Here is a 13,716-nt window from a genome sequence, read left to right on the forward strand (position 1 = left end):
CGGAGTAGGCCAAGTGTTCCAAACTCGACAGAAGTATAAACCAGGTTTAGGGCAATCTGTTACTAGTTCAGTATCGATCAGTTTTGGGAGAAGCTCGGGTGGCCAACAGCTGACAACGGGGTAGCGTGGCCGAGCGGTCCAAGGCGCTGGATTTAGGCTCCAGTCTCTCCGGAGGCGTGGGTTCGAATCCGACTGCTGCCACTTTTGTAGGGTGCTAATGCCGTCTCGTTGCTTTCAAGTCAGTAAGTGGGTTTTAAAGTCAAATCAAATCAAATCAAATTTATTTGTATAGCCCTTTTTACACGCAAGCATGTCACAGAGGGCTTCACATGCGCCCATAGAACTGCCCCTCAACCAACCTAAACCCTCAAGGAAGACAAGGAAAAACTCCCAGAAAAACTCCCACCGGGAGAAAAAATGGAAGAAACCTTGGGAGGAGCAATTCAGAGAGGGATCCCCTCCTCCAGAGACGGTTGGTAAGAGAGAGGAGCAGAACACAAGCTAAACATAGTCATACAGTGTCAATGGGATTTGAAACACCAAAATCCATTGTTCGGCTTTATAGACGTTGGATGGGACCGGGAAACTCGCTGTTGGCCGTCATGGAGACTGGATTCCGGGTGACGACCTGGTTCAGCGTTGGCAGACCGACGACCAAGCAGGTCCTGACAGCTCAAACCCCCCACACCACAGGGAATGTGTGGGGGGGGGACAGAGAGGAGAGCAGGGATTAGAGAATGCCAGGAGCAGCTAACAGTTACAGTCAAAATAGAATGAGATCCCCACCGGTCAAGTGTGGACTAGTGCAGCAATTTAACAGAGCAAAAAGGGTATTTGATGCAGCCCCACACACCAAAACAACGACAGCCCCCCTCAGTTGGAACATGAAATCTGTTCCAGGGGAAAGAGCTCTAAAGTAGGTTATACTTATACGAATAAGGATGAAAACAGCCAGTCCCCCGTTGTCTCCAACTAGTAATAAAAACTATAACAGTAACAATATACAGCAACGGAACTATAATAATAATAATACTAACAATATACAGTAACAGGTTTACTTTATTTGTAACATCTAGCTGGGCAATGTGAACATAAGCTATAATTAAAATTTAAAAGTTACATGTGATACACACATAGGCAAGCACACATCCCAGGTTTACATAGAAAGTACACACATACTTCCCTTTAACAATCATAGAATTGACTAAACAAGAACGTTTTTAATCTAGTTTTAAATGTCGAGACAGTATCAGCTTCCTTAATTGAGATGGGTAATTTGTTCCAAAGAAGAGGTGCTCTATATGAGAACGCCCTACCTCCAGCAGTTTTTTTCTTAACTTTGGGTATTACCAGATAGCCGGCATTTTGAGATCTTAGAGAGGTGAACTGTGGCTCGACATGTTGTCGTTGATGCTTTCTTGGGGCATCGTAGGTATAGTGGCTCCATCACCAGACAATACAAAGTGTGAGAGGCATTTCGTCTCTTGTGACGGTCGAGCACATCCGGATTAGGCCAAGTGTTCCAAACTCGACAGAAGTATAAACCAGGTTTATGCCAAACTCTTACTAGTTGGACGTCAGTAGGTGGTGTGAAAAATCTAACCGTGGCTCGAAAAGCTGTGCGATCATGGAGGATGTCGTGGGCATTGGTGGTATAGTGGCAAGCATAGCTGCCTTCCAAGCAGTTGACCCGGGTTAGATTCCCGGCCAATGCAGAACCTTGAGAAAGATGTGTTTTATCTGGTGTCATTCCACTGCTTGCAGGCATTAGACTAGTCACGTGAGCTCCTGGACGATCGATCAGCTTCGGTTGGAGCTCGGCTGGCCAACAGTTGACAACGGGGTAGCGTGGCCGAGCGGTCCAAGGTGCTGGATTTAGGCTCCAGTCTCTCCGGAGGCGTGGGTTCGAATCCCAACGCTGCCAGTTTTGTAGGGTGCTAACGCCGTCTCGTTGCTTTCAAGTCAGTAAGTGGGTTTGAAAGGTGAACTGTGGCTCGACATGTTGTCGTTGATGCTATCTTGGGGCATGGTAGGTATAGTGGCTCCATCACCAGACAATACAAAGTGTGAGAGGCATTTCGTCTCTTGTGACGGTCGAGCACATCCGGATTAGGCCAAGTGTTCCAAACTCGACAGAAGTATAAACCAGGTTTATGGCAATCTCTTACTAGTTGGACGTCAGTAGGTGGTGTGAAAAATCGAACCGTGGCTCGAAAAGCTGTGCGATCATGGAGGATGTCGTGGGCATTGGTGGTATAGTGGCAAGCATAGCTGCCTTCCAAGCAGTTGACCCGGGTTCGATTCCCGGCCAATGCAGAACCTTGAGAAAGATGTGTTTTATCTGGTGTCATTCCACTGCTTGCGGGCATTAGACTAGTCACGTGAGCTCCTGGACGATCGATCAGCTTCGGTTGGAGCTCGGCTGGCCAACAGCTGACAACGGGGTAGCGTGGCCGAGCGGTCCAAGGCGCTGGATTTAGGCTCCAGTCTCTCCGGAGGCGTGGGTTCAAATCCCACCCCTGCCAGTTTTGTAGGGTGCTAACGCCGTCTCGTTGCTTTCAAGTCAGTAAGTGGGTTTGAAAGGTGAACTGTGGCTCGACATGTTGTCGTTGATGCTTTCTTGGGGCATCGTAGGTATAGTGGCTCCATCACCAGACAATACAAAGTGTGAGAGGCATTTCGTCTCTTGTGACGGTCGAGCACATCCGGATTAGGCCAAGTGTTCCAAACTCGACAGAAGTATAAACCAGGTTTATGGCAAACTCTTACTAGTTGGACGTCAGTAGGTGGTGTGAAAAATCGAACCGTGGCTCGAAAAGCTGTGCGATCATGGAAGATGTCGTGGGCATTGGTGGTATAGTGGCAAGCATAGCTGCTTTCCAAGCAGTTGACCTGGGTTCGATTTCCGGCCAATGCAGAACCTTGAGAAAGATGTGTTTTATCTGGTGTCATTCCACTGCTTGCGGGCATTAGACTAGTCACGTGAGCTCCTGGACGATCAATCAGCTTCGGTTGGAGCTCGGCTGGCCAACAGTTGACAACGGGGTAGCGTGGCCGAGCGGTCCAAGGTGCTGGATTTAGGCTCCAGTCTCTCCGGAGGCATGGTTTCGAATCCCACCGCTGCCACTTTTGTAGGGTGCTAACGGCGTCTCATTGCTTTCACGTCAGTAAGTGGGTTTGAAAGGTGAACTGTGGCTCGACGTGTTGTGTTGTGTTGTCGTTGATGCTTTCTTGGGGCATCGTAGGTATAGTGGCTCCATCACCAGACAATACAAAGTGTGATAGGCATTTCGTCTCTTGTAACGTCGAGCACATCCGGATTAGGCCAAGTGTTCCAAACTCGACAGAAGTATAAACCAGGTTTATGGCAATCTCTTACTAGTTGGACGTCAGTAGGTGGTGTGAAAAATGGAACCGTGGCTCGAAAATCTGTGCGATCATGGAGGATGTCGTGGGCATTGGTGGTATAGTGGCAAGCATAGCTGCCTTCCAAGCAGTTGACCCGGGTTCGATTCCCGGCCAATGCAGAACCTTGAGAAAGATGTGTTTTATCTGGTGTCATTCCACTGCTTGCGGGCATTAGACTAGTCACGTGAGCTCCTGGACGATCGATCAGCTTCGGTTGGAGCTCGGCTGGCCAACAGTTGACAACGGGGTAGCGTGGCCGAGCGGTCCAAGGTGCTGGATTTAGGCTCCAGTCTCTCCGGAGGCGTGGGTTCGAATCCCACCGCTGCCAGTTTTGTAGGGTGCTAACGCCGTCTCGTTGCTTTCAAGTCAGTAAGTGGGTTTGAAAGGTGAACTGTGGCTCGACATGTTGTCGTTGATGCTTTCTTGGGGCATCGTAGGTATAGTGGCTCCATCACCAGACAATACAAAGTGTGAGAGGCATTTCGTCTCTTGTGACGGTCGAGCACATCCGGATTAGGCCAAGTGTTCCAAACTCGACAGAAGTATAAACCAGGTTTATGGCAAACTCTTACTAGTTGGACGTCAGTAGGTGGTGTGAAAAATCGAACCGTGGCTCGAAAAGCTGTGCGATCATGGAGGATGTCGTGGGCATTGGTGGTATAGTGGCAAGCATATCTGCCTTCCAAGCAGTTGACCCGGGTTCGATTCCCGGCCAATGCAGAACCTTGAGAAAGATGTGTTTTATCTGGTGTCATTCCACTGCTTGCGGGCATTAGATATAGTCACGTGAGCTCCTGGACGATCGATCAGCTTCGGTTTGAGCTCGGCTGGCCAACAGCTGACAACGGGGTAGCATGGCCGAGCGGTCCAAGGCGCTGGATTTAGGCTCCAGTCTCTCCGGAGGCGTGGGTTCGAATCCCACCGCTGCCAGTTTTGTAGGGTGCTAACGGCGTCTCGTTGCTTTCACGTCAGTAAGTGGGTTTGAAAGGTGAACTGTGGCTCGACGTGTTGTGTTGTCGTTGATGCTTTCTTGGGGCATCGTAGGTATAGTGGCTCCATCACCAGACAATACAAACCGTGAAGAGGCATTTCGTCTCTTGTGATGGTCGAACACATCCGGATTATGCCAAGTGTTCCAAACTCGACAGAAGTATAAACCAGGTTTAGGGCAATCTGTTACTAGTTCAGTATCGATCAGTTTTGGGAGAAGCTCGGGTGGCCAACAGCTGACAACGGGGTAGCGTGGCCGAGCGGTCGAAGGCGCTGGATTAAGGCTCCAGTCTCTCCGGAGGCGTGGGTTCGAATCCCACCGCTGCCACTTTTGTAGGGTGCTAACGCCGTCTCGTTGCTTTCAAGTCAGTAAGTGGGTTTTAAAGTTGAATTATGGCTCGACATGTTGTCGTTGATGCTTTCTTGGGGCATCGTAGGTATAGTGGCTCCATCACCAGACAATACAAAGTGTGAGAGGCATTTCGTCTCTTGTGACGGTCGAGCACATCCGGATTAGGCCAAGTGTTCCAAACTCGACAGAAGTATAAACCAGGTTTATGGCAATCTCTTACTAGTTGGACGTCAGTAGGTGGTGTGAAAAATTGAACCGTGGCTCGAAAAGCTGTGCGATCATGGAGGATGTCGTGGGCATTGGTGGTATAGTGGCAAGCATAGCTGCCTTCCAAGCAGTTGACCTGGGTTCGTTTCCCGGCCAATGCAGAACCTTGAGAAAAATGTGTTTTATCTGGTGTCATTCCACTGCTTGCGGGCATTAGATATAGTCACGTGAGCTCCTGGACGATCGATCAGCTTCGGTTCGAGCTCGGCTGGCCAACAGTTGACAACGGGGTAGCGTAGCCTAGCGGTCCAAGTGTCAGAAGTATTAATCTATCAAGCATTGCTCAGTCAGTCGGTGAACAAGTTTAAGAAAGCTTTATTGCTTGTGGCCGGCCCACAAGGAGACAAAACATCACACCCCATTGTGCTACAAGTTTGTCCGCTAGCATGTTGCGCTAGCTAGCTATTTAAGCAGAACCGCCCTTTACAGTCATTGGTTAAGACAAAGGCATGCAAATGTTCCATTGCTCTTCTTCATTGGCTTCTTGCATAGACCTGGCGCGCGCGTGTGTGCGTGCGTGTTTGAGTGTGTGCGTGCTTGAGTGTGTGCGTGTGTGTGCCTTTTGACCCCTGTAAGCTTGACCACATGATTCACCCAACACAGATAAGGCCAGACATCTTTTATGGCCTCTCCAGTAAGAGAGAGTGGTCAGCCCAGGTCACCTTGTTTACGTATGCCTCATGTTACCCAAAGTCCAGATTTGGGGGTAGGCTTCTCTCTACACACAAGGAATGCTGAACACAGAATCATTCTTATACAGGATAAATGTGTTACATCTTCAATTTCTCCAACATATCCCTCCTGTTTATCCTGAATAAAATGTGTCATTCCAAAGCCACGCCTACACACAGTCAATAAAATCAAAAATACATAAAATAAAAATAATTCATAAAATCAAAAATGTGTAATATTCAATAAGACTACACAGCATTATAGTCTAGCAGTGTGAATGCTTGGACATGACGGTAGCCCATGGTATTGGGTAAAACCCGTCATCACTTAGCAGAATGGTCATTTGACGTCTGATGAGTTGGACCTCATCTCAGATCTCCTTCACACAAAATCAAATAGAAACAAAGATTGCAACAAAGAATTCAATACAGAAATTATCAGGATATAAGAACATGCCTACTTGTTGTCTACCTGGTCATCTCTAAAACCATCAAACATTCAGTAGACTGTCAGTCAGGTTTTTCTAAGACAGGCCCTGATTGTGCTCTTCCTCTCCAGGTTAGGTGATAAGCATTTCTGTCCAAGTCAGGGAGTCATAAACCTCAGTTAACCAAACAAAAACCTGTTTAACCCTTAAGTCACCCCAGATTCTGTCTCCAAATGCACTCTCCCACAACTTATCTCCATTTTATAGATGGCAAAAGAAGCTCACCCTCCCCCGAAGGTGATCTCCTACAGCGCAGTCAGGACTCTAAATCAACAGACATTTCTCTCCAGCCTCCTGCTAACTCTTTTACAACCTCTTCATGATAAAAGATCACTTTTGCACATCTCCTGAAATCTCCTTACATGTTCTCAATTTCTGTTTTCAAATTAATATCAACTTTCTGTGATGCAACCAAGTTTCTCAAAAGCAAAACATCAAGCTTTAATGCAACTCCCAAATAATACTTAATCAAGTCATATAAATGAAGTATTGTAGTATCATGGTCACAGTATTGTTATCTCCTCTTCCGACAGTCAATAACTGTTCTCAAAACATTCAAACTTCTGCCCTGGAACATAACATATCAACTGGACATCTTTACATAACTGGTAGAACGTATCATGATAGGAGTGTTTGTACCTAAATTTTATTCCACAGAAAAGTTTCTTACGTATCTCAAGATTAAAACAACACTTCTGAATCTGTTTAACATTTGCATTGTTATCAATTAAACAGTTAAATCATATCTGTAGTCATAGCACCATGTAGTTCCTACATATTTCAACATCCAAAACGGAACATCATTCTCAAGACAATTCCCCTTGTTTCTCAAAGTCCAATTTCCTGAAACTGATGCCATGATTGTGTGCATGGTGATTGTGTAATCTTCTCATAGAAAATGTAGTCTAGTTGATCAAAACGGCAACCTCAACGCACTGTTTTCCTTATTTTGCCATCATCAAACAAAGTGCACGCTTGACTCACGTGTACCATGCCATTTCCTCTCTGAAACTAGCCAGGAATGACCCTGTTCACCTTGGGTCATTTTCCAGGACTTAACGTGTCAAATCCGTCACCACAATCCAGTCTCCTTAGGTCAGGGACCTCTCACTGGATTGAGACAGCATCTCTCTCCTGTCTGCGAATTTCAGAACAAAGTAGACTACACAGTAATTAAAATTACATTCTCACAGAGGTCAGTTGAAGGCAACTGACTCGTCGTTGGTCCATTCCTGAATCTTTACATTTCTTTAGCTCAATAAAGTTCATGCATATCTTGTTCTCTCTCAAAGTATGCTAAAAAAGTTTTGTCTTAAAGTTTCCTTGAATAGTTTGCAAATCCATATACTGTGAACACTCTTTCGTTATCATTCCCTCCTGTTGAGACATGATCAATCTCATGGCTCAATATTATAGCATAACGAAATAGATTCTTCAGTAACATAAGTTCCTCCTGTGAATTTACACAACCCATCATTTGTGACACTCCTTGCATTTCTCTCAAGACAGTCTCATCCACATTATACCTTTCCTAATGTTAAGACACCTGTATGGCTGCCTCTTTTGCTGCCACATCTGCTTTAGCATTCCCAGAAAAATAAAATCTATGTTATCAGTATGAACTTTTAGTAGACCAAACACATTTTTCACAATCGCCATCTTTCCTTGTAGATAGTCACTGAGGTTAAAAGATTGCATCTTTTAACCATAGGGAACAGCAAAGTAAACATTATCCATTCCAACCACTAATTTTCAGTCATTAAATCCAGTTCTTAATACTAGTTCGTTTTGCTCGTCTCAGCGGTGTTGTCTTTATCTGTCTTATTGTTTCCACTAGTGGCATCATACAGGAGCAATCACCTTTTCAAACCATAGTATAGGGAAGACTATTATGAATATTAGCAACAGTAAGCTACATATGGTACCAACAGGTCTTAGCTGATAGGGACCAGAGTGCTTTAATAACTACACTATGGAGTTTTTTTAAAAATCAATTTGGAGCACAAAATTCGACTATATATATATACAATTTCATTCTTACCTTGTCCATCGAAAGCTGTGCCTCTTAGCTAGTCCAGAAATCCGTCACCTTTCCACCATCCCCTCCCCCCCCCAAAAAACTGGCCTCTTTTTAAACATCCATTTTTGCTGCGAGGTTCTCCATTGTCATGCACGTCTGCACGATTTTAGTTCTTGGTTCTTGGGTTCTGGATGGTGGAATGGATGTTGGAATCCGGCTCGAAGGACCATTGTGTCAGAAGTATTAATCTATCAAGCATTGCACAGTCAGTCGGTGAACAAGTTTAAGAAAGCTTTATTGCTTGTGGCCGGCCCACAAGGAGACAAAACATCACACCCCATTGTGCTACAAGTTTGTCCGCTAGCATGTTGCGCTAGCTAGCTATTTAAGCAGAACCGCCCTTTACAGTCATTGGTTAAGACAAAGGCATGCAAATGTTCCATTGCTCTTCTTCATTGGCTCCTTGCATAGACCTGGCGCGCGCGTGTGTGCGTGCGTGTTTGAGTGTGTGCGTGCTTGAGTGTGTGCGTGTGTGTGCCTTTTGACCCCTGTAAGCTTGACCACATGATTCACCCAACACAGATAAGGCCAGACATCTTTTATGGCCTCTTCAGTAAGAGAGAGTGGTCAGCCCAGGTCACCTTGTTTACGTATGCCTCATGTTACCCAAAGTCCAGATTTGGGGGTAGGCTTCTCTCTACACACAAGGAATGCTGAACACAGAATCATTCTTATACAGGATAAATGTGTTACATCTTCAATTTCTCCAACACCAAGGCGCTGGATTAAGGCTCCAGTCTCTCCGGAGGCGTGGGTTCGAATCCCACCGCTGCCACTTTTGTAGGGTGCTAACGGCGTCTCATTGCTTTCACGTCAGTAAGTGGGTTTGAAAGGTGAACTGTGGCTCGTTGTGTTGTGTTGTCGTTGATGCTTTCTTGGGGCATCGTAGGTATAGTGGCTCCATCACCAGACAATACAAACCGTGAAGAGGCATTTCGTCTCTTGTGAAGGTCGAACACATCCGGAGTAGGCCAAGTGTTCCAAACTCGACAGAAGTATAAACCAGGTTTAGGGCAATCTGTTACTAGTTCAGTATCGATCAGTTTTGGGAGAAGCTCGGGTGGCCAACAGCTGACAACGGGGTAGCGTGGCCGAGCGGTCCAAGGCGCTGGATTTAGGCTCCAGTCTCTCCGGAGGCGTGGGTTCAAATCCGACTGCTGCCACTTTTGTAGGGTGCTAATGCCGTCTCGTTGCTTTCAAGTCAGTAAGTGGGTTTTAAAGGTGAACTGTGGCTCGACATGTTGTTGTTGATGCTTTCTTGGGGCATCGTAGGTATAGTGGCTCCATCACCAGACAATACAAAGTGTGAGAGGCATTTCGTCCCTTGTGACGGTCGAGCACATCCGGCTTAGGCCAAGTGTTCCAAACTCGACAGAAGTATAAACCAGGTTTATGGCAAACTCTTACTAGTTGGACGTCAGTAGGTGGTGTGAAAAATCGAACCGTGGCTCGAAAAGCTGTGCGATCATGGAAGATGTTGTGGGCATTGGTGGTATAGTGGCAAGCATAGCTGCTTTCCAAGCAGTTGACCTGGGTTCGATTTCCGGCCAATGCAGAACCTTGAGAAAGATGTGTTTTATCTGGTGTCATTCCACTGCTTGCGGGCATTAGACTAGTCACGTGAGCTCCTGGACGATCGATCAGCTTCGGTTGGAGCTCGGCTGGCCAACAGTTGACAACGGGGTAGCGTGGCCGAGCGGTCCAAGGTGCTGGATTTAGGCTCCAGTCTCTCCGGAGGCATGGTTTCGAATCCCACCGCTGCCACTTTTGTAGGGTGCTAACGGCGTCTCATTGCTTTCACGTCAGTAAGTGGGTTTGAAAGGTGAACTGTGGCTCGACGTGTTGTGTTGTGTTGTCGTTGATGCTTTCTTGGGGCATCGTAGGTATAGTGGCTCCATCACCAGACAATACAAAGTGTGATAGGCATTTCGTCTCTTGTAACGTCGAGCACATCCGGATTAGGCCAAGTGTTCCAAACTCGACAGAAGTATAAACCAGGTTTATGGCAATCTCTTACTAGTTGGACGTCAGTAGGTGGTGTGAAAAATCGAACCGTGGCTCGAAAATCTGTGCGATCATGGAGGATGTCGTGGGCATTGGTGGTATAGTGGCAAGCATAGCTGCCTTCCAAGCAGTTGACCCGGGTTCGATTCCCGGCCAATGCAGAACCTTGAGAAAGATGTGTTTTATCTGGTGTCATTCCACTGCTTGCGGGCATTAGACTAGTCACGTGAGCTCCTGGACGATCGATCAGCTTCGGTTGGAGCTCGGCTGGCCAACAGTTGACAACGGGGTAGCGTGGCCGAGCGGTCCAAGGTGCTGGATTTAGGCTCCAGTCTCTCCGGAGGCGTGGGTTCGAATCCCACCGCTGCCAGTTTTGTAGGGTGCTAACGCCGTCTCGTTGCTTTCAAGTCAGTAAGTGGGTTTGAAAGGTGAACTGTGGCTCGACATGTTGTCGTTGATGCTTTCTTGGGGCATCGTAGGTATAGTGGCTCCATCACCAGACAATACAAAGTGTGAGAGGCATTTCGTCTCTTGTGACGGTCGAGCACATCCGGATTAGGCCAAGTGTTCCAAACTCGACAGAAGTATAAACCAGGTTTATGGCAAACTCTTACTAGTTGGACGTCAGTAGGTGGTGTGAAAAATCGAACCGTGGCTCGAAAAGCTGTGCGATCATGGAGGATGTCGTGGGCATTGGTGGTATAGTGGCAAGCATATCTGCCTTCCAAGCAGTTGACCCGGGTTCGATTCCCGGCCAATGCAGAACCTTGAGAAAGATGTGTTTTATCTGGTGTCATTCCACTGCTTGCGGGCATTAGATATAGTCACGTGAGCTCCTGGACGATCGATCAGCTTCGGTTTGAGCTCGGCTGGCCAACAGCTGACAACGGGGTAGCGTGGCCGAGCGGTCCAAGGCGCTGGATTTAGGCTCCAGTCTCTCCGGAGGCGTGGGTTCAAATCCCACCGCTGCCAGTTTTGTAGGGTGCTAACGGCGTCTCGTTGCTTTCACGTCAGTAAGTGGGTTTGAAAGGTGAACTGTGGCTCGACGTGTTGTGTTGTCGTTGATGCTTTCTTGGGGCATCGTAGGTATAGTGGCTCCATCACCAGACAATACAAAGTGTGAGAGGCATTTCGTCTCTTGTGACGGTCGAGCACATCCGGATTAGGCCAAGTGTTCCAAACTCGACAGAAGTATAAACCAGGTTTAGGGCAATCTGTTACTAGTTCAGTATCGATCAGTTTTGGGAGAAGCTCGGGTGGCCAACAGCTGACAACGGGGTAGCGTGGCCGAGCGGTCGAAGGCGCTGGATTAAGGCTCCAGTCTCTCCGGAGGCGTGGGTTCGAATCCCACCGCTGCCACTATTGTAGGGTGCTAACGCCGTCTCGTTGCTTTCAAGTCAGTAAGTGGGTTTGAAAGGTGAACTGTGGCTCGACATGTTGTCGTTGATGCTTTCTTGGGGCATCGTAGGTATAGTGGCTCCATCACCAGACAATACAAAGTGTGAGAGGCATTTCGTCTCTTGTGACGGTCGAGCACATCCGGATTAGGCCAAGTGTTCCAAACTCGACAGAAGTATAAACCAGGTTTATGGCAAACTCTTACTAGTTGGACGTCAGTAGGTGGTGTGAAAAATCGAACCGTGGCTCGAAAAGCTGTGCGATCATGGAAGATGTTGTGGGCATTGGTGGTATAGTGGCAAGCATAGCTGCTTTCCAAGCAGTTGACCTGGGTTCGATTTCCGGCCAATGCAGAACCTTGAGAAAGATGTGTTTTATCTGGTGTCATTCCACTGCTTGCGGGCATTAGACTAGTCACGTGAGCTCCTGGACGATCAATCAGCTTCGGTTGGAGCTCGGCTGGCCAACAGTTGACAACGGGGTAGCGTGGCCGAGCGGTCCAAGGTGCTGGATTTAGGCTCCAGTCTCTCCGGAGGCATGGTTTCGAATCCCACCGCTGCCACTTTTGTAGGGTGCTAACGGCGTCTCATTGCTTTCACGTCAGTAAGTGGGTTTGAAAGGTGAACTGTGGCTCGACGTGTTGTGTTGTGTTGTCGTTGATGCTTTCTTGGGGCATCGTAGGTATAGTGGCTCCATCACCAGACAATACAAAGTGTGATAGGCATTTCGTCTCTTGTAACGTCGAGCACATCCGGATTAGGCCAAGTGTTCCAAACTCGACAGAAGTATAAACCAGGTTTATGGCAATCTCTTACTAGTTGGACGTCAGTAGGTGGTGTGAAAAATCGAACCGTGGCTCGAAAATCTGTGCGATCATGGAGGATGTCGTGGGCATTGGTGGTATAGTGGCAAGCATAGCTGCCTTCCAAGCAGTTGACCCGGGTTCGATTCCCGGCCAATGCAGAACCTTGAGAAAGATGTGTTTTATCTGGTGTCATTCCACTGCTTGCGGGCATTAGACTAGTCACGTGAGCTCCTGGACGATCGATCAGCTTCGGTTGGAGCTCGGCTGGCCAACAGTTGACAACGGGGTAGCGTGGCCGAGCGGTCCAAGGTGCTGGATTTAGGCTCCAGTCTCTCCGGAGGCGTGGGTTCGAATCCTACCGCTGCCAGTTTTGTAGGGTGCTAACGCCGTCTCGTTGCTTTCAAGTCAGTAAGTGGGTTTGAAAGGTGAACTGTGGCTCGACATGTTGTCGTTGATGCTTTCTTGGGGCATCGTAGGTATAGTGGCTCCATCACCAGACAATACAAAGTGTGAGAGGCATTTCGTCTCTTGTGACGGTCGAGCACATCCGGATTAGGCCAAGTGTTCCAAACTCGACAGAAGTATAAACCAGGTTTATGGCAAACTCTTACTAGTTGGACGTCAGTAGGTGGTGTGAAAAATCGAACCGTGGCTCGAAAAGCTGTGCGATCATGGAGGATGTCGTGGGCATTGGTGGTATAGTGGCAAGCATATCTGCCTTCCAAGCAGTTGACCCGGGTTCGATTCCCGGCCAATGCAGAACCTTGAGAAAGATGTGTTTTATCTGGTGTCATTCCACTGCTTGCGGGCATTAGATATAGTCACGTGAGCTCCTGGACGATCGATCAGCTTCGGTTTGAGCTCGGCTGGCCAACAGCTGACAACGGGGTAGCGTGGCCGAGCGGTCGAAGGCGCTGGATTAAGGCTCCAGTCTCTCCGGAGGCGTGGGTTCGAATCCCACCGCTGCCACTATTGTAGGGTGCTAACGCCGTCTCGTTGCTTTCAAGTCAGTAAGTGGGTTTGAAAGGTGAACTGTGGCTCGACATGTTGTCGTTGATGCTTTCTTGGGGCATCGTAGGTATAGTGGCTCCATCACCAGACAATACAAAGTGTGAGAGGCATTTCGTCTCTTGTGACGGTCGAGCACATCCGGATTAGGCCAAGTGTTCCAAACTCGACAGAAGTATAAACCAGGTTTATGGCAAACTCTTACTAGTTGGACGTCAGTAGGTGGTGTGAAAAATCGAACCGTG

At 47.7% G+C, this 13,716-nt stretch overlaps 14 non-coding genes across 14 annotated transcripts; all 14 read left to right on the top strand.

Moving 5' to 3' along the window:
- Positions 1-1,842: 1,842 nt before the first annotated feature.
- On the top strand, positions 1,843-1,924 carry trnal-uag. Its single transcript has one exon. It is a non-coding gene; the product is annotated as a tRNA-Leu (tRNA).
- A 320-nt stretch (positions 1,925-2,244) lies between these two features.
- Positions 2,245-2,316, top strand: trnag-ucc. The gene has a single exon. It is a non-coding gene; the product is annotated as a tRNA-Gly (tRNA).
- Positions 2,317-2,443: 127 nt separating this feature from the next.
- On the top strand, positions 2,444-2,525 carry trnal-uag. Its single transcript has one exon. It is a non-coding gene; the product is annotated as a tRNA-Leu (tRNA).
- Positions 2,526-3,455: 930 nt separating this feature from the next.
- On the top strand, positions 3,456-3,527 carry trnag-ucc. The gene has a single exon. It is a non-coding gene; the product is annotated as a tRNA-Gly (tRNA).
- Positions 3,528-3,654: 127 nt separating this feature from the next.
- On the top strand, positions 3,655-3,736 carry trnal-uag. Its single transcript has one exon. It is a non-coding gene; the product is annotated as a tRNA-Leu (tRNA).
- A 520-nt stretch (positions 3,737-4,256) lies between these two features.
- On the top strand, positions 4,257-4,338 carry trnal-uag. Its single transcript has one exon. It is a non-coding gene; the product is annotated as a tRNA-Leu (tRNA).
- A 306-nt stretch (positions 4,339-4,644) lies between these two features.
- trnal-aag lies at positions 4,645-4,726 on the top strand. Its single transcript has one exon. It is a non-coding gene; the product is annotated as a tRNA-Leu (tRNA).
- Positions 4,727-10,349: 5,623 nt separating this feature from the next.
- On the top strand, positions 10,350-10,421 carry trnag-ucc. The gene has a single exon. It is a non-coding gene; the product is annotated as a tRNA-Gly (tRNA).
- Positions 10,422-10,548: 127 nt separating this feature from the next.
- trnal-uag lies at positions 10,549-10,630 on the top strand. The gene has a single exon. It is a non-coding gene; the product is annotated as a tRNA-Leu (tRNA).
- Positions 10,631-11,150: 520 nt separating this feature from the next.
- trnal-uag lies at positions 11,151-11,232 on the top strand. Its single transcript has one exon. It is a non-coding gene; the product is annotated as a tRNA-Leu (tRNA).
- A 305-nt stretch (positions 11,233-11,537) lies between these two features.
- Positions 11,538-11,619, top strand: trnal-aag. Its single transcript has one exon. It is a non-coding gene; the product is annotated as a tRNA-Leu (tRNA).
- Positions 11,620-12,549: 930 nt separating this feature from the next.
- On the top strand, positions 12,550-12,621 carry trnag-ucc. The gene has a single exon. It is a non-coding gene; the product is annotated as a tRNA-Gly (tRNA).
- Positions 12,622-12,748: 127 nt separating this feature from the next.
- On the top strand, positions 12,749-12,830 carry trnal-uag. The gene has a single exon. It is a non-coding gene; the product is annotated as a tRNA-Leu (tRNA).
- Positions 12,831-13,350: 520 nt separating this feature from the next.
- On the top strand, positions 13,351-13,432 carry trnal-aag. The gene has a single exon. It is a non-coding gene; the product is annotated as a tRNA-Leu (tRNA).
- The last annotated feature ends 284 nt before the right edge of the window (positions 13,433-13,716 follow it).

This window comes from Hypomesus transpacificus, unplaced genomic scaffold, assembly GCF_021917145.1.
Source record: "Hypomesus transpacificus isolate Combined female unplaced genomic scaffold, fHypTra1 scaffold_211, whole genome shotgun sequence".
In the NCBI taxonomy this organism is placed as follows: Eukaryota; Metazoa; Chordata; class Actinopteri; order Osmeriformes; family Osmeridae; genus Hypomesus; species Hypomesus transpacificus.